This window comes from Mobula hypostoma, chromosome 18, assembly GCF_963921235.1.
Source record: "Mobula hypostoma chromosome 18, sMobHyp1.1, whole genome shotgun sequence".
Classification (NCBI taxonomy): Eukaryota; Metazoa; Chordata; class Chondrichthyes; order Myliobatiformes; family Myliobatidae; genus Mobula; species Mobula hypostoma.
Window position 1 is genome coordinate 66,964,981 of NC_086114.1, and position 26,004 is coordinate 66,990,984.

General features: G+C 47.3%; 1 protein-coding gene across 1 annotated transcript in view; it reads left to right on the plus strand.

The window, feature by feature from the left end:
• Positions 1–813: 813 nt before the first annotated feature.
• Positions 814–26,004, plus strand: part of LOC134358613 (leucine-rich repeat and immunoglobulin-like domain-containing nogo receptor-interacting protein 1) — a 452,689-nt gene continuing 427,498 nt past the window's right edge. The window contains exon 1 of the mRNA XM_063071052.1: positions 814–1,458. The gene's annotated coding sequence lies outside the window, so the exon portion shown is untranslated. The remainder of the gene's footprint in view (positions 1,459–26,004) is intronic.

The window sequence follows — 26,004 nt, forward strand, 5'->3', positions numbered from 1 at the left end:
TGTGTTAGGGTTGCTCCTGCTGACACTGCCCAGCCCACACATGCAGGCACCTCCCAGTCTCCACCCAGCCAACAGGATTCACCTACTGCTGATTCCAGACACATTGCCTGCAGCCTATTTAACCCACATTCTCATCCACAGTCCTTGTTCTCTCATTGAACCAGCTAGCCTCAACTCCGAGCCTTCGCTCTCCCTGCCTAAAGTTTACCTTGTTGCCTGTCGTGGTTAGTTTCTCTTCGCTCTTGTTCTGTGGCCCCTCGTGGCTTGTTACTTTGTGGTCTAGTATTAAAATTATCACTCACACTGAGTTGGCTCTGCTGCTTTGATCTTGGGTCATTTCCTGACCTACAAGTGTGGAAAGACTGAAGGCCTCCCACCTCCCTGTCCCCTCCCCTCTCCTGGGGCGTTTCTCGGCATTGATGTAGACCAGCCGGGGTCTGACCGCGGCCCCTTCGGTTAATGGTAGGTGTCAGTGGCATAAAACAGCTTGGCAACCTTTTGGGAAGGGTTCGCCCATAAGACACGGAGCAGAATTAGGCCATTTGGCCCGTCGAGTCTGCTCAGCCATTCCATCGGGCTGATTTATTATCCCTCTCAACCCCATTCTCCTACCTTCTCCCCGTAATCTCTGACGCGCTTACTAACCAAGAATGAGATCCTCAAGCCCCGCACCAGGGTGATACTGGAGAAACAGTAAAGGACGAAAGGTCTCCTACGGGGTTTGGGGCAGACGTGGACTGGTCGGGAAATGGGCAGGCACCCGGACGCCAGCTGATCCCCCAGAGAAGGCGAGTGGGGTAAGGGGCGGGCCGTCAGTTGGACCGGCTCCCGGCACCGACGCTAGCGGGGTGACCGGTGTGCATCTCTGTCTCCAGCCTCGCCTTGGCGGGCGGGCAGCGCCGGAGCCGCGACACGGTCGTGTGGGCTGAGCTCTGCCGGAGAGGGTATTCGTGTGGGATTCCCCCCGCCCACCCCCTGCCACGGACGGGCAGAGGGGAACAGCGTTACCGCAGGAGGGTGTGAACTGGGAAAATATATATTTAAACACCCCTCCCTCCGGAGCAGAGGAGGCAAACTGCGCGGACTGAGTTGGAGCGTGTTACTCGTCCCTTTACTGCGGATCCCTCGCGTTACCCAGTGCGCGCAGGAGCGGCGAGAGACCGGTAGCTCGGCCACCGTCTGGCAATGCCACGGGCTGTGGGGATGAGCGTGAGGCGACCGCCGGCGGGGACGCGGGCACCGAGTGCCCGTGGAAGGAGCCTCTCCGTCTGAACGGAGCAGAGAACGCGCGGTGGCGGCGGCGGCGGCGGCGGCCGGACCAGTGAGTCGCGCCGCTCGGTAGAGGAAGCCTCCCGCAGTTCAGCAGTCCCGGGGAGGCGCCCTTTCCCCAGCCCCGCTCCCCGGCTCCGCGGTGTTATGTTGGAGTTACAGCGTCCCGAGAACGGCCGAGCAACCGGGGTAAGTGACGGTCATCTGGGAAGGTGAGGGTCCTTGTGGGGCTGTGTGTGTGTGTGTGTGTGTGTGTGAAGAAAGAGAGCGGGTCTGTGGGTGTGTATATCTGTACGAGTGTGTGTATGCGAACAGAGAGCGGGTCTGTGTGTCTGTATGACTGTGTCTGTGAGGGTGTGCATGTCTGTAGGAGTGTGAGCCCGTGTGGGTGAAGATCTATGTGTGTGTGAGAGGATATGTGTGAATAGTGTGAATGTCTGTGTCTGTCAGTGAGTGTATGTGTGTGTTGCAGCCTGCGTGCTCAACCCAGTTATGTAGTTGGGGAACAGACCGACAGGGAGACAGACGCAAATCAGCTTGTACTGATGGTCTAACTGTAATCTGATTCTGTGGGAAATAGAACTGCGGTGTATTGCGAGGTGTGCCCGTTGCCCGGGCCTCCTGCTCTGGGTAACAGCGGGAGAAACAGAGGGCAGCCGGCGTAGGGTGCAGTCGGGGTGTCCGGACAACTTTGCCCCGGTGCGGTGGAATGACCCGGGGGGGGGGGAGGGTGAAGCACGGCCCGGAGAGGGTGCTTGCCTCCGGAGACAAATCTCCGCCGGTCCATGCTGCACCAGTACCGAGCAAGGATGCTTCTAAACAGCCTAAGGAACCAATTTGACATTGAGTGTTGTCGGCGGGTTCGGGTCGCGGGCAGTCTGCTCGGTCCTGCGGGTTGATGTCCTGTGGTCTGTCGGCGGGGCAGAAGCCCGTCCTGTCGTGGGAAATCTCACCGGCAACACATGCCTGAGCCAGATCTATTTCTTTAAAAAACACTAGCAGTTCCCACGGCCCTCCATCACTGCGGCTCCGAGAGTGCCGAGCGCCGAGCGCCGAGGCATGTTGGAAGGTTGGGCCGGCTGCGGCGGGGTATTTATCGCGGGGGAGGCGCTGGGGTATGGTGTGCGCCAGGAACCGCGATACGAGGGCTAGGCGGGGAAGGGAGAGTTGATCTGGATTGCTGATGGCGGGAATTGATCCACGGAGCAGAATGTCGAACAAAAGGACTTCAAAGGACTGGAGATACCCCTCCGGTCGGGCAACGTCCGTGGGGAGAGAAACCGGGTCGGGACGGTGATCTTGTGTCAGAATACTGACTCCAGTTCTCGACCTGAAACATTGACCGGTTGCCTGAGCTGCTGGCTGACCCTGGTTCAAGATCGTTTAATGTTCAAGATTCAAGATTGTTTAATGCCATTTCCAGTACACTAGTATAAAGCAGAACAAAACCATTGTTACCCCGGATCTAATACAACACAAAAAATCCCAATAAAATAAAGTTCACAATAATGTCAAAGTTACACCGGGTACAAATACATAAGATAGCTTATATACATAGATTGCTTTTACAATCAATAACAGCTGGTACATAAGGCATTTGAAGGAAAATGAGAAAGTGGGTTCCTGGTGGAGACATTGATCAGCCTTACTGCTTGGGGAGAGTCACTGCATTTTGAGTCTGGTGGTCCTGACATGGATGCTACGTGGTCTCCTCTCTGACAGGAGTGGGCAAACAGTCCATGTTACTCTGTGAAAGAAGGAAGAAGGTGTGAGAGGTACAAGTTGTTACCCTGACATTTGGGTATATGTCCACTATCTCTGTCTCATCCCCCCCACCCCCTGAGAAAGGCTGGGGGTAGCGGAGCTGGCTGACCGAGCTCAGTCTTGCCTTTGTCAGCCTGGGTGGTGTGATGTCCACTTCCTGCAAGGTTGGCACCAGGGGCACTAAAGACTGGAGTCCACTGGGGACTCAGTGGTCAGGTAGCACCTGTGGGGATGGGGGGAGGGAGAATGGACAGCTGAGGTTATCAGTCAGGATCTTTCGTGAGGACTGGAACCTGTTCTGCTGCTGGTTTAGTACGCCAGGCCAACACATGGCATGGCCATAAGTCACATGGCCAACACATGGCATGGCCATAAGTCACATGGCCGACACCTGGAGTGGCCATAAGTCACATGGCCAACACATGGAGTGGCCATAAGTCACATGGCCAACACCTGGAGTGGCCATAAGTCACATGGCCAACACATGGCATGGCCATAAGTCACATGGCCAACACCTGGAGTAGCCATAAGTCACAGGAGCAGAGTTGGGCCATTTGGCCGATTGGGGCTGATTTGTTATCTCTCTCAACACCACTCTCCAGTCTTCTCCCCATAACCTTTGACACCCTTACTAATCAAGAAACCATCAACCTCCGATTTAAATATACCTAATAATTTGGCTTCCACAGCTGCCTATGGCAATGAGTTCCACAGATTCACCACCTTCAGGCTAAAGTAATTCCTCCTCATCTCTGTTCCAAAGGGCCATCCTTCTGTTCTGAGGCTGTGCCCTTTGGTCCAAGACTCATCCACTGTAGGAAACATGCTCTCCACATCCACTCTGTCCAGGCTTTTCAATATTCAATAGGTTTCAGTGTAATCTTCCCTCATTCTTCTAAACTCCAGCAAGTGAAGACCCTGAGCCATCAAACACTCCTCATATGTTAACCCTTTCATTCCTGGGATCACTCTGGTGAATCTGCTCTGGATTCTCTCTAATACCAACATATCCATTCTCAGATAAGGGGCTCAGAATTGCTGACAGTACTCCATGTGGTCTGGCCAATGCCTTACAAAGTCTCAGCATTACACCCTTGCTCTTATGTTCTAGTCCTCCTTAGCTCAGCTGTGGCTGAGGGGGTTGTGGAACCATTAATGCCTGGATTCCATCGGCTCTGGAATCAGCCCCACTCCAGAATCCGGCAGCAGCACCATGGGAATTCTCTCCTGGAGGAGGCACTAAGCTGAGCTCTCTCCCTATGGGGGAGATTCAATACACCTGAGTCACCTGCTCGCCACAGGCCACTCTGCCCATCGTTCTGCTTCCTATCTGCTGGTTGGGAATGCTGTGGGTCCTGGCAAATTTCTTCTTTTGCTCCTCATCTGGTGGACACCCCGGAACCCAAAGAGAACAGAGTCTCTCCAGGGAAGTCACGCAGAGTTGGTATTGGCACAGTCCTATCTCTCCCTCTGGTCCTATGCCATGCGAAAATGTAGGAACAAATCTTATCCCACTACAACAACTCTGAGTAAAAAGCAAACAGGTTCGTTAGTAGTTCATGATTGTGATATCTTACAGTGCATATACTGGCACCCCCCATAGCTAATGAAGGCTGTGCTGGCATTGGAGCGGGTCTAGAGGAGGTTCACAAGGATGATTCCAGGAATGAAAGGGTTAACATATGAAGAGTGTTTAATGGCTCTGGGTCTGTACTCACTGGAGTTTAGAAGAATGGGAGGGGGATCTCATTGAAGCCTGTTGAATGTTGAAAGCCCTAGATAGAGAGGATGTTTCCTATAGTAGGGGAATCTAGAACCAGAGGGCACAGCCTCAGAATTGAGGGACGCCCATTTAGAACAGAGATGAGGAGGAAGTAAGTGGTGAATCCATGTATATTAAAGCAGAGGTTGACAGATTCTGGATTACTCTGGGTGTCGAAGGTTACAGGGAGAAGGCGTGCAAGTGAGGTTGAGAAGGTTAATAAATCAGCCATGATGAAATGGCAGGAAGACTCAATGTGCCAGATGGCCTAATCCTGCTCCTTAGTCTTATGATCCAATGACCAAACTTCTCGAGTTATAGTAGAACCTGTGTGTTTCTGAGGTTCAACGTAATATCCCTGCTTCTGAACTTTCAGCCTATCTCTGCAATACCAAAGGTCATGTATATTTTAATTTCGTAGTTTGTGTTTGTGAGATCTTACTGTGCACAATTGTCACCCCCCCCACATCCAACATCACCAACTACACCAAGACTGACTCCATTGACTCTAAAATGCTTTAAAGTGTCCTGAAGTTGCCTTTATTTTCCAAAACTGAGCCATTACCCTCTCTCCAGTCATAATTCTCCAAGGGCCAGCCCCGAAGCTCGTGCATGGCCTGTCCAGTGCTGTATTGTTCTGTGCTTAGTAGAGGGAGAGGCAATGAGAAGTAGAGGTGTCCGGGTGCAGGGAACCGAGGCAGAGTTTTCACAACAGTGTAGTGGTTAGTGCGATGCGATTACAGCTCGGGGCATCGGAGCTCAGAGTTCAGTCCTGGTGTCCGCTATAAGGAGCCTGTATGTCCTCCCCATGGAATGTAGAGTTTCCTCTGGGGGCTCCAGCTTTCACCCACAGTCCAAAGATGCACCGGTTACAGTAGTAGGTTCATTGGTCATTGTAAATTGTCTGGTGATTAAGCTAGGGTTAAATTGGGGGTGGTTGGGCCTAAAGGGTCTATTCCAAGCTGTACCTAAGTAAAATCTAAATTAAAAGAAAGTTAAATTCAGAGTAAATTTATCATCAAAGTACATATGCTGTACGTCACCGTATACAACCCAAGATTCGTTTTCTTGCGGGCATACACAGTAAATCCAAGAACCGTAATAGAATCAATGAAAGACCACACCCAACAGGATGGACAAGCAACTGCTGTGTAAAAGACAACAAACAGAGCAGATACGGAATGGAAACAACAACAACAATAATAAATAAATAAATATTAAGAACATCAGATGAAGAGTCCTTGAAAGTGATTCCATAGATTGTGGGAACAGTTCAGTGACGGGGTGAGTGAAATTATCCTCTCTGGTTCAGGAGCCTGATGGTTGACGGGTAATTACTGTTCCTGAACCTGGAGGTGTGGGTCCTGAGACTCCTGTACCACCTTCCCAATGGCAGCAGCGAGGAGAGAGCACGATATGGGTGGTGATGATGCGTGCTGCTTTCCTGAGACAGTGCTCTTGTAGTTCTACCACTTGCCTGCCTGAGCTCTGTCTGGGGCAGAGTGTGGCGTGGCTTTGGAACAGACTGAATCCATTGACACGATTGGACGTGAAGGGGTTGTTCCCACGTGGGTGGGAGTAGGTCATGTGTGCAGGTGAACAGGTACAGGTACAAACAGTGGAACTGTCAGCAGCCCCAGTTGTCCACAAGGCGTTCAACATGAGAATCAGGTTTAATTTGTCATGAAATTTGATGTTTTGCCGCAGCATTATGTTGCAATAGTGAATAAAAAATGTATAACTTACACTAAGAAATACATAGTTACGTAGTGCAAAAAGGAAGCAAATGAAGTAGTGAGGTCATGTACATGGGTTCATTGTCCATTCATAAACCTGATGGCTGAGAGGAGGAAACTATTCTGAAAATGTTGAGTGTGTGTCTTCAGGCTCCTGTACCTCCTCCTTGATGGCAGCAATGAGAAGAGGGCATGTCCGGGGTAACGATGGATGCTGCCTTTTTGAGGCATCGCCTTTTGAAGATGTCCCCGACGTTGGGGTGGCTAGTATCCATGATGGACCTGGCAAAGTTTACAACTTTCTGCGGCTTTTTCCGATCCTGTGCAGACACCCCTCCATTCAATAGTGTTTGTGGGAAGTTCCCTCTGTGAATGTGGTCTCTGAAAGACAAGTGCAGTAATTTGCTATCGTCATACAATACAGAAACAGGCCTTTCAAGCCCAATTAATTCATAACAACCAAGACCCCTATCTAAGAAGGGAAAATCCACGGATGCTGGAAATCCAACCAACACACAGAGAATGCTGGAGGAACTCAGCAGGCCAGGCAGCATCGATGGGAAGACAATACAGTCGCTGTTTCAGGTCGAGATCTTTCAGCAGGACTGGAGAAAAGAAGTTGAGGAGTCGAGTTGCATTTGGCCCATCCCCCTCTAAACCTTTTGCATCCATGTGCCTGTCAAGTGCTTTTTAGAGGTTAAATAGTGCACGCACTCAGTGGCCATTTTATTAGGTACACCTGTACATCTGCTCGTTAATGCTAGTATCTAATCAGACAACTCAATCCATAAAAGCATGCAGGCATGGTCAAGAGGTCCTGTTGTTCAGATCAAACATCAGAATGGGGAAGAAATGTGATCTAAGTGACTTTGACCCTGGAATGATTGTTGGCGCCAGATGGGGTGGTTTGAGTATCTCAGAAACAGCTGATCTCCTGGGATTTTCACACACAGCAATCTCTTGAGTTTACAGAGAATGGTGTTGTTTTGTGGATATTGCACCACTGCACATCTCCTGATGCATGTAAATCTATATATGGGTAATAAAGTTGATCTTTGATCCTTGAATAAAGAGCTCAAAGATACTGACATTAGAATTAGTGAGAAATGAAAGGACTGAATGGTGACACACACTCAGTGGCCACTTTATTAGGTACACCTGTACATCTGCTCGTTAATGCAAATATCTAATCAGCCAATCATGTGGCAGCAATTAAATGCATAAACATATGCAGACATGATTTAATAGGTACAGAAGGCACCTGTGGCTACTGAGTGTAGAACACTACAGCACATCACAAGCCCTTCAGCCCATGATGCTCTGCCAACCTTTTAACCTACTCCAAGATCAGTCTGACCCTTCCCCCCCCACAGAGTCCTCCATTTTTCTGTCATCTACATGCCTATCTACGAGTTTGTTAAATGCCCCCAATGTGCCTGCCTCTACCACCACCCCTTACAGGATGTTCACACACCCACCAGTATCTGTGAAAAAACTTACCTCTTAACCCTGTATTTTCCTCCATTCACTGTAAAATTATGCCCCTGGAAGGAGATTCCGGAAGAGAGCATCTGTCGGACGATGCTGAGGATGTTCTACAAGTCTGTGGTGGCGTGCTATCGTGTTTGCTGTTGTGTGCTGGGGCAGCAGGCTGAGGGTAGCAGACACCAACAGAATCAACAAACTCATTCGTAAGGCCAGTGATGTTGTGGGGATGGAACTGGACTCTCTGACGGTGGTGTCTGAAAAGAGGATGCTGTCTAAGTTGCATGCCATCTTGGTCAATGTCTCCCATCCACTACATAATGTACTGGTTGGGCACAGGAGTACATTCAGCCAGAGACTCATTCCACCGAGATGCAACACAGAGCGTCATAGGAAGTCATTCCTGCCTGTGGCCATCGAACTTTACAACTCCTCCCTTGGAGGGTCAGACACCCTGAGCTGATAGGCTGGTCCTGGACTTATTTCATAATTTACATATTACTATTTAACTATTTATGGTTCTATTACTATTTATTATTTATGGTGCAACTGTAACGAAAACCATTTTGCCCCGGGATCAATACAGTATGACTATGACTATGACTATGACTAAGACTATGACTATGACTATGACTATGACTGTGACTATGACTATGACTGTGACTGTGACTGTGACTGTGACTGTGACTATGACTATGACTATGACAATGACTAAGACTATGACTATGACTATGACTGTGACTGTGACTGTGACTATGACTATGACTATGACTATGACAATGACTAAGACTGTGACTGTGACTGTGACTGTGACTAAGACTGTGACTGTGACTATGACTGTGACTGTGACTGTGACTGTGACTGTGACTGTGACTGTGACTGTGACTATGACTGTGACTGTGACTGTGACTGTGACTGTGACTGTGACTATGACTATGACTACTGGGTGGATCTGGGGTGGGTGAGCCTGATGAACAGTTGAGGCTTTATAAGCCATTGGTCAGACCGCACTCAGAGTACTGTGAGCAGTTTTGGGCCCCTTATCTAAGAAAAGATGTGCTGGCATTGGAGAGGGCTCAGAGGAGGTTCATGAGAATGATCCCAGGAATAAAAGGGTTAATGTGTGAGGAGCATTTGATGGCTCTGGGCCTGTACTGACTGGAGTTCAGAGGAATGAGGGGGATGTCATTGAAGCTGATCGAATATTGTAGGACTTAAACAGAGGATGTGGAGAGGATGTGTGCTCTAGTGGGTGAGGCTAGGACCTGAGGGAACAGAGACGAGGAGGAATTTCTTTAGCCAGAGAGTAGTGTAACTGTTACTAGTTCCAAGTACAATCAAGGTCCAATGTTTTATTTAGGCTGATCTCCCTCTTCCTGCAAAGAATGCACAGATCAATAACCTGATTTTTTAAAAGCATGTTTGGGAAAGGCTTGGAAGTTGTTTTGCCCGGATCAGAATGCCTATTTATATCACTCCCCATTCCCATTCTGAGATGACCTCCTTTTCTGCCACAATGAGGCCACTTCAGGTTGGAGGAGCAACACTTCTTATTTTGTTTGGGTTCAAGCTAATGGCATGAACATTGATCTCTGGAACCTCTGGAAATTTTACCCCTTCTCCTCTTCCTCAATTCTCCAATCAGTCTCCTTTCTTATTTCTTCTCCACACCTGCCTTTCACTTCCCTCAGGGTCCCTTCCTCCATCCCTTTCTCCCATGGTCCACTCTCCTCCCCCATCAGATCCCTCTTTCAGCCATTTACCTCCTCTGCCTATCACTTCCTATCTTCTCACTTCAAGCTCCCCTTCACCCTCCCTCATCTTCTTCATCTGGCTTCTTCGCCCTTCCTTTCCAGTGCTGATGAAGGGTCTCGGCCCGAAACGCCGTTTCCCTTGGTGCTCACTAACCTGCCATGTTCCTCCAGCATCCGCGTGTGAGAGTTGCTCTGCAGAATCTCCTGCGTTTATAATAACCTTGATATCTCTGGCAGCCAGGAAGACTGGTAGGCAGTCCAGGTCTTGTATCTCATCTGAACTTCCATTCCTGCCACACCCAGAGCACCAGACAGGGCTGGAGACTCCCAGCCGAATTTCTGGAATGGGATCTGGGCCCACTGGAGGCACTGACCCAGAATGATGAAGGAACACTTCATGATCTCATCAGAAATGACAAGAATCTCCCTTCTCCTATCTGAGAATGATTATCAGTCAACTGGAAAATAGTGGACCTGGCAACCCTTTTGAACGCTGCCTGTGTAACGGAATATGCTCTGGTGCTATGTATCTCCCCACTTACATCCTTTCCTATGAAGTGCATAAAAATAGAACAACAATAAATATTCCACTTTGCAGGAATTTGAAGGTATTGCCTATTAAATTCTCTGACAGTGCAGTAACTCATCATTTCCAATCCACAGGCTGTGGGTTTTAAGCTGCTTCCCTGAGTGTGAGGGAGAGCCTCACTGTGGGAGGAGGTGTCCCTCATTAACCCCACTCCAGAGTGTGAGGGGGTGCCTCAGTAACTCCACTCCCGAGTGTGAGGGAGAGCCTCACTGTGGGATGAGGTGTCCCTCATTAACCCCACTCCAGAGTGTGAGGGGGTGCCTCAGTAACTCCACTCCCGAGTGTAAGGGAGAGCCTCACTGTGGGAGGAGGTGGATATGGCCTTTCTCCTTTCCTTGCTTAACCAATGTCACCCCAGATGTGAGGCAGGCATTGTTTATCTCATTTGCCAATGCACAATACAATCATTTCATCTATCCTGTTTTAAAATACAACTGTAAAGCTCTCGTGACAGATACATTTGGACACCCTGAACTGAGCATGGGGTTGTGCAAGTTCTCTCCAGCTATTAACATCGAGTTAAATTTGAAAGTTTTGGTACATGGGTCTGGCCATCAGTAAGAAAGCTGTTACTTACTGCCTTCCCTCTGTCCGTGACATTGGTGATGAACTGTGCTCTTGGGAGGTGCGGGGAGGCACAGTAGCTGAGTGATTAGCACCGCACTTTACTGCACCAGCAACCCAGGTTCAATTCCCACCACCATCTGTAAGGAGTTTGTACCTTCTCCCTGTGACCGTGTGGGTTTCCTCCAAGAGCTCTGGTTTCCTCCCACAGTCCAAAGACAAAGCGTACGTTCATTAGTAATTGTAAATTGTCCTGTGATTTGGCTAGGGTTAAATTGGGACTTGCTGGGTGGCGCAGATCGAAGGGCCGAAGGCTGTATTGCAATAAATAGATAGATACATACATAAATGTTCCACACTGTCTCTCAATAAGTAACTCCTGAGTCACAGACTGGAGCATTTGTGGAATAAAATAATCTTTGCCAAACAGTGAAAAGTGTCGTGAAATGCATCATTTGCATTAAATCAAATCAGGGAGGATATTCTGGGGGCAGCATGGGAGGAAACCAGAGCACCCAGAGGAAACACAACCAGTAACGGGGAGAACACATAAACTACTTACAGACAGGTGTGGGAATCGCACTCCTACCATTCAGCAAGCACTGTAAAGCGATGCGTGAACAGCCACGGCACCGTGCTGCCCCGTTATTGCATTATTTCAGTCTGTGCCAGTCTCCAGCCTACTATCACCGAATGCCAGCCGTTCTTACAGTCAGGGACTTGCAGGATTTCACGGAATGCCAGCCGTTCTTGTGGACAGGGACTTGCAGGATTTCACGGAATGCCGGCCGCTCTTGTGGACAGGGACTTGCAGGATTTCACGGAATGCCAGCCGTTCTTGTGGACAGGGACTTGCAGGATTTCACCGAATGCCAGCCGTTTTTACGGTCAGGGACTTGCAGGATTTCACGGAATGCCAGCCGTTCTTGTGGACAGGGACTTGCAGGATTTCACGGAATGCCAGCCGTTTTTACAGTCAGGGACTTGCAGGATTTCACGGAATGCCAGCCGTTTTTACGGTCAGGGATTTGCAGGATTTCACGGAATGCCAGCCGTTTTTACGGTCAGGGACTTGCAGCATCAAGAATCCATTGAGCACATCTACACAGAGCAATGCCGCAGGAAAGCAGCATCCACCATCCAGGTCATGCTCTTTCTCACTGCTGCCATCAGGAAGGGGGTACAGGAGTCTCAGGACCCACACCACCAGGTTCAGGAGCAGCTAGTACCCCTCAAGCATCAAGCTCCTGAACCAGAGGGAATAACTTCACTCGCCCCATCACTGAACTGTTCCCACAACCTATGGACTCACTTTCAAGGACTCCCCATCTCATGTTCTCGGTATTTATTGTTTATTTATTTTTTTTATTATGTTTGTTTTTGATATTTGCACTATTTGGTGTCTTTTGCATATTGGTTGTTTGTCCATCCTGTTGGGTGCAGTCTTTCATTGATTCTACTGTGTTTCTTTGTATTTCCTGTGAATGCCTGCAAGACAATGAGTCTCAGAGTTGTGTATGGTTCTCAGACCAGAGGGCACTGCTTCAGAATGGAGGGGTGTCCTTTTAGAATGGAGATGAGGAGGAATATCTTTAGCCAGAGAGAGGTTAATCTATGGAATTCATTGCCACAGGCAGCTGTGGATGCCAAGTCCTTCTGTATACTTAAGGCAGAGATTGATAGATTCTTGATTGCTCAGGGCAGAAAGCAGAAGATTGGGGCTGAGAGGAAAATTGGATCAGCCATCATGAAATGGAGCAGACTCGAAGTGCCAAATGGCTTGATTCTGCTGCGATATCTTATGGAACTATGGCCTTATATATGTACTTTGATAATAAATTTACTTTGAACTTTGAACGCTGAAGGAAGGTATCCATTGTCATTTCCGGTCCGGGTGCAAACCCGGACAACATGGAGTCCCCTGTTCCTGCTGCTCTGCGAGGTGACAGAGGTTGTGAGTGTGAGAGGTGATGTTGGTGTTGTCTGGGCGAGTAACTACAATGTATTTTGTAGATGGTGTACACTTCAGACTCTGCGTGCCAGTGTTGGGAGGTATGAACATTCATGTTGGTGAATTGCAAGCCAATTAACACACAACAAACAAAATGCTGGAGGAACTCAGCAGGTTGGGCAGCATCTGCAAAGAGGAATAAACAGACCTGATAAAGGATCTAGGACTGAAACACCGACGGTTTATTCCTCTCCATAGAAGCTGGCCGACCTGCTGAGTGTCTCCGGCATTTTGTGTGTGTTGTTCTGGATTTTCAGCATCTGCAGAATCTCTTGTGTTTATGGGGTGCCAATCAGACCATGAGATATAGAAACAGAAATAGGTCACGTCGTTTATGCAGTGAGCTATGTTCTGCAGGACATCTTCTGCAATTGGATGGAGCTCAGGTGTATTGTGGATTGTGGTTGGTCATGTGGGCAATGGTCAAAGCCCAAGAACACTCTCACGTTCAGTCTTGGTGCCTTGGTTCACAAGATCCATCTCTCTACGTCTAGGGAAAGGCGAGTTGTACTCACCCAGGCAAGTGGGGACCAATCCGACTCTTTCTTGTAGAAGTGAAGAGGCAGAGGATAGGGTGGTTGGCACACAAGTAGTGACAGCTTGTAGGGAGTTTGTGAGGAAGGATAGGCAGATGATAGAGGAAAGAAGCACTTAGCCAAATGGTTTGTGATGTGTCTATTTTAATGCAAGGAGTATCAAAAGCAAGCAGATGAAGCGTGGATCAGTACATGGAACTATGACATTGTAGCAATTACAGAGACTTGGATGTCTCAGGGGCAGGAATGGCTGCTGAGTGTGCTGGGCTTTAGATATTTCAAAAAGGACAGGGAGGGAGACAACAGAGGTGGGGGAGTGGTACTGCTAATCACAGATAGTATCACGGCTGCAAAAAAGGAGGAAGTCATGGAGGGATGGTCTACCGTGTCATTGTGGGTGGAAGTCAGAAAAAGGAAGGAGGCAATAACTCTACTGGGTGCTTTTTATAGACCCCCCACCCCCCAAAAAATAGTAACAGAGACATCAAAGAGCAGATAGGGAGGCAGATTCTGGAATGGTGCAATAATAATAGGGTTGTTGAGATGGATGATTTTAACTTTCCTAATATTGCTTGGCATCACCTTAGAGCAAGGGGTTTAGATGGGGTGGAGTTTATTAGGTACTTTCAGGAAGGTTTTCTGGTGCAATATGTAGATAAACCAACTTGAGGAGAGGCTGTACTTGATCTGGTATTGGGAAGTGAACCTGGTCAGGTGTCAGATCTTTCAGCGGGATAGTATTTTGGAGGTAGTGACCTGAACTCTATCTCCTTTAACATGGTGCTGGAGAGAGATAGGAGCAGACAATTTGGGAAAAGATTTAATTGGGGGAGGGGGAAATATGATGCTATCAGGCAGGAACTTGGGAACATAAACTGGGAGCGGATGTTCTCAGGGAAATGCACAGCAGAAATGTGGCAAATGTTCAGTGGATATTTACATGGCGTTCTGCATAGGTTTGTTCTATCGAGGCAGGGAAAGGATGGTAGGGTAAAGGAACTGTGGTGTACAAAGGATGTGGAAAATCTATTTAAGAAGAAAAGAAAAGCTTATGAAAAGTTCAAGAAACAAGATACTCTTAGAGCTCTAGAAAATTACAAGAGTGCCAGGAAGGAGCTCAAGGATGAAATTAGGAGAGTTAGAAGGGGCCATGAGAAGGCCTTAGTGAACAGGATTAAGAAAACCCCCAAGGCATTCTACAAGTATGTGAAGAGCAAGAGGATGAGCTGTGTGAGAATAGGATCAATCAGGTGCGATAGTGGAAACGTGTGCATGGAGCTGGAGGAGATGGCGGAGGTACTTAATGAATACATTGCTTCGGTATTCACCAGGGAAAAGGACCTTGGCAATTGTGTGTATGACTTACAGCAGACTGAAACGCTTGAGTTTCATTAATAAACATTAACGACATTTCTTACTTTTCTTAATGACATTAAGAAAAAGGATGTGCTGGAGATTTTGAAAGGTATTAAGTTAGATAATTTGCTGGGACCAGATGAGATACACCCCAGGCTACCATGGAAAGCAAGGGAGGAGATTGCTGAGCCTCTGGCAATGATCCTTGCATCATCAATAGGGACTGGAGAAGTACCAGAGGAGTCGAAGGTTGTAAACATTATTCCCTTGTTCAAGAAAAGGAGTAGAGATAACCCAGGAAATTGTAGCCCAGACTGAGTCCGACTTCAGTGGTGGGCAAGTTGTTGGAGAAGATCCTGACAGACAAGATTTATGAGCATTTGGAGAGACATAATCTGATTAGGGATAGTCAGCATGGCTTGTTAAAGGCAGGTCATGCCTTACAAACCCGACTGAATTATTTGAGAATGTAGCAAAACATGTTGATGAAGGTCGAGCAGTGGATGTAATGTAGATGGATTTCAGTAAGGCATTAGATAAGGCTCCCCATGCAAGTCTCCTTCAGAAAGTAATGAGCCATGGGATCCAAGGAGACATTGCTTTGTGGATCCAGAACTGGCTTGACCACAGAAGGCAAATGGTGGTCATAAATGGTTCGTATTCTGCATGGAGGTTGGTGACCAGTGGTGTTCCACAGGGATCTGTTCTGGGACCCCTCCTCTTTGTGATTTGTATAAATGACCTGGATGAGGAAGTAGAAGGGTGGGTTAGTAAGTTTGCTGATGACACAAAGGTTGGGGGTGTTCTGGATAGTCTGGAGGTTGTCAGAGATTACAGCAGGACATCGATAGGATGCAGAACTGGGCTGGGAAGTGGCAGATGGAGTTCAACCTAGATAAGTGTGAAGTGGCTCATTTTGGTAGGTCAAATTTGAAGACAGAATATAATATTAATGATAAGACTCTTGGCAGTAGGGAGGCAAGATCTTGGTGTCCGTGTCCATAGGACACTCAAAGCTGCTGCGTGGGTTGACAGTGCTGTTATGAAGGCGTATGGTGTGTTGGCCTTCATCAACTGTGGGATTGAGTTCAAGAGCCATGAGGTAATGTTACAGTTGTATAAGACCTTGGTTAGAGCCCATTTGGGATACTGTTCAGTTGTGGTCACCTCACTACAGGAAGGATGTGGATACTATAGAGAGAGTGCAGAGGGGATTTACAAGGATGTTGCCTGGATTGGAGAGCGTGCCTTATGAGATTAGATTGAGTGAACTTGGCCTTTTCTCCTTGGAGCAACGGAATATTTGAGATGACTTGATAGAGGTGTATAAGATGATGACAGGCATTGATCGTGTGGCTTGCCCGAGGCTTTTTCCCCAGGGCTGAAATGCCTAACATGTGGGGGCTTAGTTCTAAGGTGTTTGGAGGTATGTACAATGGGAGATGTCAGAGGTAGGTTTTTCACCACTGAGTTGTGGGTGTGTGGAATGCACTGTCAGTGACAGTGGTGGAGGCAGGTATAATAGGGTCTTTAAAAAGACCGTCAGATAGGTAAATGGAGCTTAGAAAAATAGAGGGCTACGCGGTAGGGAATTCTGTGCAGTTTCTACAGTAGGTTACACGGTCAGCACAATATTGTGGGCCGAAGGGCCTGTAATGTGCTGTAGATATCCATGTTCTATGTACTACTGGAAGAGTTTGGGGTCTGATTCAGAATCAGGTTTATTGTCACGACATACACTCAGTCGCCACTTTATCAGGTGTACCTATACCTCATAAAATAGCCACTGAGTGTATGTTAGTGGCCTTCCTCTGCTGTAGCCCATCCACTTCAAGGTTTGATGTTTTGTGCGTTCAGAGATGCCTTCTGCACATCATTGTTGTAATGTGTGGTTATTTGAGTTACTGTCACTTTCCCGTCAGTCCAGCCATTCTCCCTGACCTTTCTCATTAACAAGGCATTTTTGCCAACAAGACTGATGCTCGCTGGATGTTTATTTTTTGTTTATCGCACCATTCTCTGTAAACTCTAGAGACTGTTGTGCGTGAAAATCCCAGGAGGTCAGCAGTTTCTGAGATACTCAAACCACCCCGTCTGGCACCAACAATCATTCCATGGTCAAAGTTACTTAGATCACAGTTTTCTCTATCCTGATGTTTGGTCTGAATGTCAAGAGAAACTTTTGACCGCATTTGCATATTTTATACATTGAGTTGCTGCCACATAATTGGCTGCTTAGATATTTGCATTAATGAGCAGGTGTACTGAAGAAAGTGACCACTAACTGTAAATTGTGAAGCATTACAGTGCAATACAAAAATATACTGAATTATACTAAGAAAAATACTATAAAAGTACACTATGAATTATAAGAAATATAAATAAATATTGCAAAAGTAGCGTAAAATAGTGAGGAAATGTTCATTGTCCATTCAGAAATCTGATGGCGGAGCAGAAGAAGCTGTTCTTAAAACATAGAGCTTGCATCTTCAGGCCCCTATACCTCCTCCCTGAAGGTAGTAGTGACAAGAACCCATGTCTGGGATGGTGCTGCGGGGGCTGATGGTGGCAAGGTCCATAGTAATAGATGCCATCCATTGAGGATGTCCTTGCTACTGGGAGGCTAGTGCCCATGATGGTGCTGGGTGAGTCCACAGTGTTACTCACAGTGGGATTCCTAGTCTCTGAGTTGCCTTTGTAGCCATAGTATTCACGTGGATGCTCCAGAGGAGCTTCGAGTCTGTGGATCCCTCTCTGAGCCTTGGCTAGCGCATAGATCTAAACAGATGGAATTTTGAGAGGAAATACAGACCATTGCGTCTCGAGCCAGAGGGTACAGTCTCAGAACAGAGGGTGAGTCCATTTGAAACAGAGATGAGGAGGAACATCTGTAGCCAGAGGCTGGTGGATCTGTGGAATTCATTGCCATGGATGGCTGTTGTCGCCAAGACAATGGGTACATTTAAGGCAAAGGTTGATAGTTTCTTGTTTAGTCAGGGCATCAAAGGTTATGGGGAGAAGGCAGGAGAATGGGTTTGAGACAGATAATAGATCAGTCAGGATGGAATCATGGAGCAGACTAGATGGATTGAATAATCTATCTCTGCTCCTTTGTCAAACAAGGGAAAATCTGCAGATGCTGGAAATCCAAGCAACACACACAAAATGCTGGAGGAACTCAGCAGGCCAGGCAGCATTTATAGAAAAAAGTACAGTCAACGTTTCGGGCTACAACCCTTCAGCAGGACTGGAGAAAGAAAAGCTGAGGAGTAGATTTAAAAGGTCGGGGAGGGGAGAGAGAAACGCCAGGCGATCGGTGAAACCAGGAGGAGGAGGGATGAAGTAAAGAGCTGGGAAGTTGATTGGTGAAAGAGACCGACGACCATGGAAGAAAGAAAAGGGAGCACCAGAGGGAATGAGGTGAGAGAGGGAAAAGGGGATGGGAAGTGGTGAAGGTAGGGGGATGGGGGAATTACTGGAGATTTGAGAAATTGATGTTCATGCCACCAGGTTGGAGGCTACTCAACGGAACATAAGGTGTTGCTCCTCCAACTTATGTGTGGCCTCATCACGTCAGTGGATAAGGCCATGGATTGACATGTCGGAATGGGAATGGGAAGTGGAATTGAAATGGGTGGTCACTGGGAAATCCTGCTTTTCTGGCGGATGGAGCGTAGATACTCGGCAAAGCAGTCTCCCAATCTACACCAGGTCTAACCACTATAAAGGAGGCCTCACCTGAAAAGACTGTTTGGGGCCCTGAATGGTGGTGAGGGAGGAGGTGTAGGAGCAGGTGTAGCACTTGTTCTGCTTGCAAGGATAAGGGCCAGGAGGGAGATCAGTGGGGAGGGACGAATGGACAAGGGAGTCATATAGGGAGCGATCCCTGTGGAAAGCGGGAAGTGGTGGGGGGTGGTGAGGGAAAGATGTGCTTGGTGGTGGGATCCCATTGGAGGCAGCGGAAGTTTCAGAGAATTATGTGCTGGATGCGGAGGCTGTTGGGGTGGTAGGTGAGGACAAGAGGAACCCTAACCCGCAGATAAGGGAGGTGCTGTAGTAGTCTGGCGTATTGACCTCTACCTTGCTGAGGCCGAGCAACAAGTCTTAGACACATCCTCTTACTTACCCTTCGAATAGGACCCCACTAAGAAACACCAGTCCATTGACTCCCACACGATCACCCATCTTATCGACTCTGGGGATCTCCCATCCACCGCCACCAATCTCATAGTTCCTGCACCCCACACCTCCCGTTTCTACCTCTGACCCAAGATCCACAAACCTGCTTGTCCAGGTAGACCCACTGTTTCAGCTTGTTCCTGCCGTACCAAACTCATATCGGCTTAGCTCAAATCAGTTTTATCCCCCTAGTTCAGTCCCTTCCTACCTACATCTATGACACCTCACATGCTCTGGATCTTTTCAATGATTTCAGGTTCCCTGTCCCCCCTCACCTTATTTTCAGTCTGGATGTCCAGTCCCTATGCACCTCCATCCCCCCACCAGGAAGGCCTCAAAGCCCTCAGTTTTTTTCTGGACACCAGACCCAACCAGTTCCCCTCCACCACCACTCTCCTCCGCCTAGCAGAACTCGTCTTCACTCTCAATAATTTCTCCTTTGCTCCTCCCACTTCCTTCAAACAAAAACTGGTGACCGTCCCGTACTTTTCCTATGCTACATCAACGACCACATTGGCGCTGCTTCCTGCACCAGTGCTGAACTTGTCGACTTCATCCACTTTGCCAGAACGAGCGGGATCTCCCAGTGGCCACCCATTTTAATTCCACTTCTCATTCCCATTCCAGTATGTCCATTCATGGCCTCCTCCACTGTCAGGATAAGGCCACACTTGGTTTGGAGGAACAACACCTTGTATTCCATTTGGGAAGCCTCCAACCTGATGGCATGAACATCGATTTCTCAAACTCCCAATAATGCTTCTCCCACCCTTCACCATTTCCCATCCCCTTGTCCCTCTCCCATCGCCTCCCTCTGATGCTCCTCCCCCACCCCCTTTTCTTTCTTCCATGGTCTTCTGTCTCTTTCACCAATCAACTTCCCAGCTCTTTACTTCATCCCTCCCCCTCCACGTTTCACCGATCGCCTGGCATTTCTCTCTCCCCTCCCCCACCTTTAAATCTACTCCTCAGCTTTTGACCCCAGTCCTGCTGAAGGGTCTCGTCTGAAACGCTGACTGTACTTTTTCCATAGGTGCTGCCTGGCCTGCTGAGCTCTTCCAGCATTTTGTGAGTGTTGCTATGCTCCTTTATGTTATGGTCTTATTACAGACATTCTGAGCAGAGGCCATCCCCGCGAGCAGACAGTAGCGGCTGCAGACGCCACTCAAAGGCTGCCGTCTCACGGTTTGTTCTGGGGAATATGACAGCAGCAGCCATTGGCCTGAAGTGTCAGCAAGGCCAGTGCCACAGGGGATCCCGATGACACAACTGTCCAATGGAAAGTCCATCTCACACCGTAAACACAAGAGATGCTGGAAATTCAGAGCAACACATACACAATACAGGTCAGGCAGCATCTACGGGAATGTTTCAAACCAAGACCTTTCATCAGGACTGGAAAGCAAGGGGTAAAAAGCCAGAATACGAAGGAGGAGGAGGGGAAGGAGGACAAGCTAGAAGGTCAGAGGTGAAGCTGGAAGTGGGAGGAGATGTCAGGGGTAAGTTTTTTACACAGACAGTGGTAAGTGTGTAGAATGGGCTGCCGGTGGTGGTGTTGGAGGCAAAAACGATAGGGTCTTTTATGAGACTCCTGGATGGATACATTGAGCTTAGAAAAATAGAAGGCTATGGGTAAGCCTAGGTAGCTGTAAGGTAAGGACATGTTCAGCACAGCTTTGTGGGCCGAAGGGCCTGTATTGTTCTGTAGGTTTTCTGTGCTTCTATGTTTCTATGACGGGTGAGGAAGTACGAATCTGGGAGGCGATAAGTGGAAAAGGTAAAGGGTTGGAGAAGAAAGAGTCTGATAGGAAAGGAGAGTGGACCATGGGAGAAAGGGAAGGAGAAGAGGTGCCAGGGGAAGTGATGATCTAGTGAGGATGAAGTTAAGAGGCCAGAGTGGACACTGGCTTTGTTACAGTAACGATTCAATTTCCACTCTCCTCCCTCACCCCAGACCAATGGATGGGTTATCTTGTGTTAGACACGTTGGACTTGGATTTGCTGGAGATGAGAAAAATGAGAGGTAACTTGACCGAAACAGAAAATATCCTGGGTAAGTTGGATGTGGAGAGGAGGTTGCCTGGTGTGAACAAACCTCTTTGTTTGTAAATAAGGGGCTGCCCACGTCAGACAGAAATTAAGTGCAGGCTGCCCCCAGCACACCCTGAGGTTAACACAAACATGCCTCAGTGTACGTATGATAAATAAATGAAACTGAATCTGAATGAGAGATTGCTGCTGGGATTAGAGAACATGTTTTATGAGGAGCGTTTGAGCGAGCTAGGGCTTTTCTCTTTGGAGCAAAGGAGGACAAGAGGTGACTTGATAAAGTCAAGGTGATAAGAGGCATCGATAGAGTGGATAGACAGAGAATTTTCCCCATAATGTGTGAGGGCATAACTTGAAGGTGATTGGAGGAAAGTATAGGTGGGAATGACAAAGATACTTTTTAACATAGAGAGTGGTGAATGTGTGGAATGTGCTTCAAGGGGTGGTGGTCGAGGCAGATACAATTAGGTACATTTAAGGGAGATATGCACAGGGATGATAGAAAAATGGAGGATTACGTAGGAGGAAGGGTTAGATTGATCTTAGAATAAGTTAAAAGGTCAGCATAATACTGTGGGCTGAAGGGGCTGTCCCGTGCTGTACTGTTCTATGTTCTAAACCCTACCGCTCCTGCCCTGGAGATATTTGACAGAAGATTATACAGTTCCCAATAACACACATCTCGGCTCTGTTATACTTGCCCTAGGGAAGCTAATTGAAGGAAAGAGTTGCTTTAGTCTGATTGCAATCATTAGCGTAATGTTTGGTATCCAGCATTCATGCAACCCTGTGTTTCCCCAATCAACATCACGATAAACTCTCTGTTACCACAGGCCCTGAACACAACTCTTTAATCTGGGGAGATGATTTGAGAGATCAGCAGTATTAAATTCAGCTCTGGTCAGAATTGTCGACTTGCTTCAGGAGCGAAACACCTCTGTAATCCATTTAGATCATATTAAAATTATCAGAATGATTTACATTAAATTATCATAATTTGTGTATTTCTGATTAAGCAGTTTATTAGAACGTCCCTCTTGTTTAGTTCCAGAGATTGTATTACTGCCTGTGATCAGGGACTTTGCTCTCCTTCACCTCTGCTCCATTGAGCGCAGAGATGAGGAGGAATTTCTTCAGCCAGAGAGAGGTGAATATGAGGAAGTCATTGCCATGGATGGCTGTGGAGGCCAAGTCATTCAATATGTTTAAAGTGGAGGTTCATAGGTTCTTGATTAGTCAAGGTGTCAAAGGTTATGTGGAGAAGGCAGGAAAATTTGGTTGAGAGGAATAATAAATCAGCTGTGATGGAATGGCGGGGCAGACTCATTGAGCTGAATGGCATAATTCTGCTCCTTTGTCTTATGGTCTTATGGTTTATGGTGCAGGGTGTGACAGCCAATATTCTCTCTGTTTTTCAGTCCTTCGAGGTCTGCCTGCCCTTCTCCCAGCACCTTGCCCGGTCACCGGTGCTTAGGACTGGCTGTCACAAAACACAAACCATCCTGAATATGCAGTGCTGTTAAAAATCCCACATTGTTGCTCCAGCCAATGTGCCATCTCTCATTGTTACTCTCTCAATGTGTATCCCTCATTGTTACTCTCTCGATGTGCATCTCTCATTGTTACTCTCTCGATGTGCCATCTCTCATTGTTACTCTCTAGATGTGCCATCTCTCTTTGTTACTCTCTCAATGTGATATCTCTCATTGTTACTCTCTCAATGTGCATCTCTCATTGTTACTCTCTCAATGTGACATCTCTCATTGTTACTCTCTAGATGTGCCATCTCTCATTGTTACTCTCTCAATGTGATATCTCTCATTGTTACTCTCTCAATGTGTATCTCTCATTGTTACTCTCTCAATGTGCCATCTCTCATTGTTACTCTCTCAATGTGTATCTCTCATTGTTACTCTCCCATGTGCCATCTCTCATTGTTACTCTCTCAATGTGTATCTCTCATTGTTACTCTCTCAATGTGCATCACTCATTGTTACTCTCTCAATGTGCACCTCTCATTGTTACTCTCTTAATGTGCCATCTCTCATTGTTACTCTCCCATGTGCCATCTCTCATCGTTACTCTCTCATGTGCATCTCTCATTGTTACTCTCTCGATGTGCCATCTCTCTTTGTTACTCTCTCAATGTGCATCTCTCTTTGTTACTCTCTCAATGTGCATCACTCATTGTTACTCTCTCAATGTGACATCTCTCATTGTTACTCTCTCGATGTGCCATCTCTCATTGTTACTCTCTCAATGTGCATCACTCATTGTTACTCCCTCAATGTGCATCTCTCATTGTTACTCTCTCAATGTGCCATCTCTCTTTGTTACTCTCTCGATGTGCCATCTCTCATTGTTACTCTCTCAATGTGCCATCTCTCATTGTTACTCTCTCAATGTGCGTCTCTCATTGTTACTCTCTCAATGTGCCATCTCTCATTGTTACTCTCTCAATGTGCATATCTCATTGTTACTCTCTCAATGTGCCATCTCTCATTGTTACTCTCTCAATGTGCATCTCTCATTGTTACTCTCTCAATGTGCCATCTCTCATTGTTACTCTCTCGATGTGCCATCTCTCATTGTTACTCTCTCAATGTGCCATCTCTCATTGTTACTCTCTTAATGTGTATCTCTCATTGTTACTCTCTCAATGTGTATCTCTCATTGTTACTCTCTCAATGTGCCATCACTCATTGTTACTCTCTCAATGTGTATCTCTCATTGTTACCCTCTTAATGTGCCATCTCTCATTGTTACTCTCTCAATGTGCCATCTCTCATTGTTACTCTCTTAATGTGCCATCTCTCATTGTTACTCTCTCAATGTGTATCTCTCATTGTTACTCTCTCAATGTGCCATCTCTCATTGTTACTCTCTCAATGTGTATCTCTCATTGTTACTCTCTCAATGTGCCATCTCTCATTGTTACTCTCTCAATGTGCCATCTCTCATTGTTACTCTCTCAATGTGCCATCTCTCATTGTTACTCTCTCATGTGCCATCTCTCATTGTTACTCTCTCAATGTGCATCTCTCATTGTTACCCTCTCGATGTGCCATCTCTCATTGTTACTCTCCCATGTGCCATCTCTCATTGTTACTCTCTTAATGTGTATCTCTCATTGTTACTCTCTCAATGTGTATCTCTCATTGTTACTCTCTCAATGTGCCATCACTCATTGTTACTCTCTCAATGTGTATCTCTCATTGTTACCCTCTTAATGTGCCATCTCTCATTGTTACTCTCTCAATGTGCATCTCTCATTGTTACTCTCTCAATGTGCCATCTCTCATTGTTACTCTCTCATGTGCCATCTCTCATTGTTACTCTCTCAATGTGTATTCTCATTGTTACTCTCTCAATGTGCCATCACTCATTGTTACTCTCTCAATGTGTATCTCTCATTGTTACTCTCTCATGTGCATTTCTCATTGTTACTCTCTCAATGTGCCATCTCTCATTGTTAATCTCTCAATGTGTATCTCTCATTGTTACTCTCTCATGTGCCATCTCTCATTGTTACTCTCTCAATGTGCATCTCTCATTGTTACTCTCTCATGTGCCATCTCTCATTGTTACTCTCTCAATGTGCATCTCTCATTGTTACTCTCTCAATGTGCCATCTCTCATTGTTACTCTCTAAATGTGCATCTGTCATTGTTACTCTCTCAATGTGTATCTCTCATTGTTACTCTCTCAATGTGCCATCTCTCATTGTTACTCTCTCAATGTGCATCTCTCATTGTTACTCTCTCAATGTGCCATCTCTCGTTGTTACTCTCTCATGTGCCATCTCTCATTGTTACTCTCTCAATGTGTATTCTCATTGTTACTCTCTCAATGTGCCATCACTCATTGTTACTCTCTCAATGTGTATCTCTCATTGTTACTCTCTCATGTGCATTTCTCATTGTTACTCTCTCAATGTGCCATCTCTCATTGTTGCTCTAGCCAATGGACCATCTCTTATTGTTCAGCTGACTCTTGGATCTATATATTCATGATTTGTTGATTTGCCAGTGTTTCCAGCTTCTTTGAGCTACTTGGCGGAGCCCTGCATTCCACCAGCTCATTGCAACAGCCTAATTGATCAGCCAATGGACAGAGAAGGTGATAATATGGAGGAACACATGACCTGCTAGAGGGAATCAATGGGCTGAGCAGTATCAGTGATGGAGGAAGTGGAAGTGATGGACTGTCATCATTTTAGGTCAAAACACTTCATGAAGGCACTCAACTCAAATTGCCAACCGTTCAATCCCACCACAACCAGTTCTGAACCCACTGAGTTCCTCCAGTCTTCTGTCTGTACGATCACCACACACGAGACCCTGTGGATCATCCCACACTCTTGACCGTGAGGGTCATCCCCACAGCCCTGACCCTGTGGGTCATCCCCAGACCCCTGACCGTGAGGGTCATCTCACACCCCTGACCGTGAGGGTCATCCCCACACTCCTGACCCTGTGGGTTGTCCCCACACCCCTGATCCTGTGGGTCATCCCACACCCCTGACCGTGAGGGTCATCCCACACCCCTGATCCTGTGGGTCATCCCACACCCCTGACTGTGAGGTCATCCCCACACCCCTGAGCCTGTGGGTCATCCCACACCCCTGACCGTGTGGGTCACCCCCACACCCCTGACCGTGAGGGTCGTCCCACACCCCTGATTATGTATCCTGAGGAAAGAGGACCCAAAGGGAACTTTTTATCCCAGTGTTATGCCTTGAACTCACTGTTCCTATCCTCACTGTTCCTGTCCTCACTATCCAGAACCTGCCCTCTTCTGGGCTGAGGCAGATGGACTTGGAGAAGATGTTTCCCATTCTGGAAGGGTCCAGGACCATAGGGTACAGTCTCTGAATGTAAGAAAGAATTTCTTCAGCCAGTGGTTGGTGAACCTTTGGTACTCATTGCCATGGTCAGCTGTGGAGGCCAA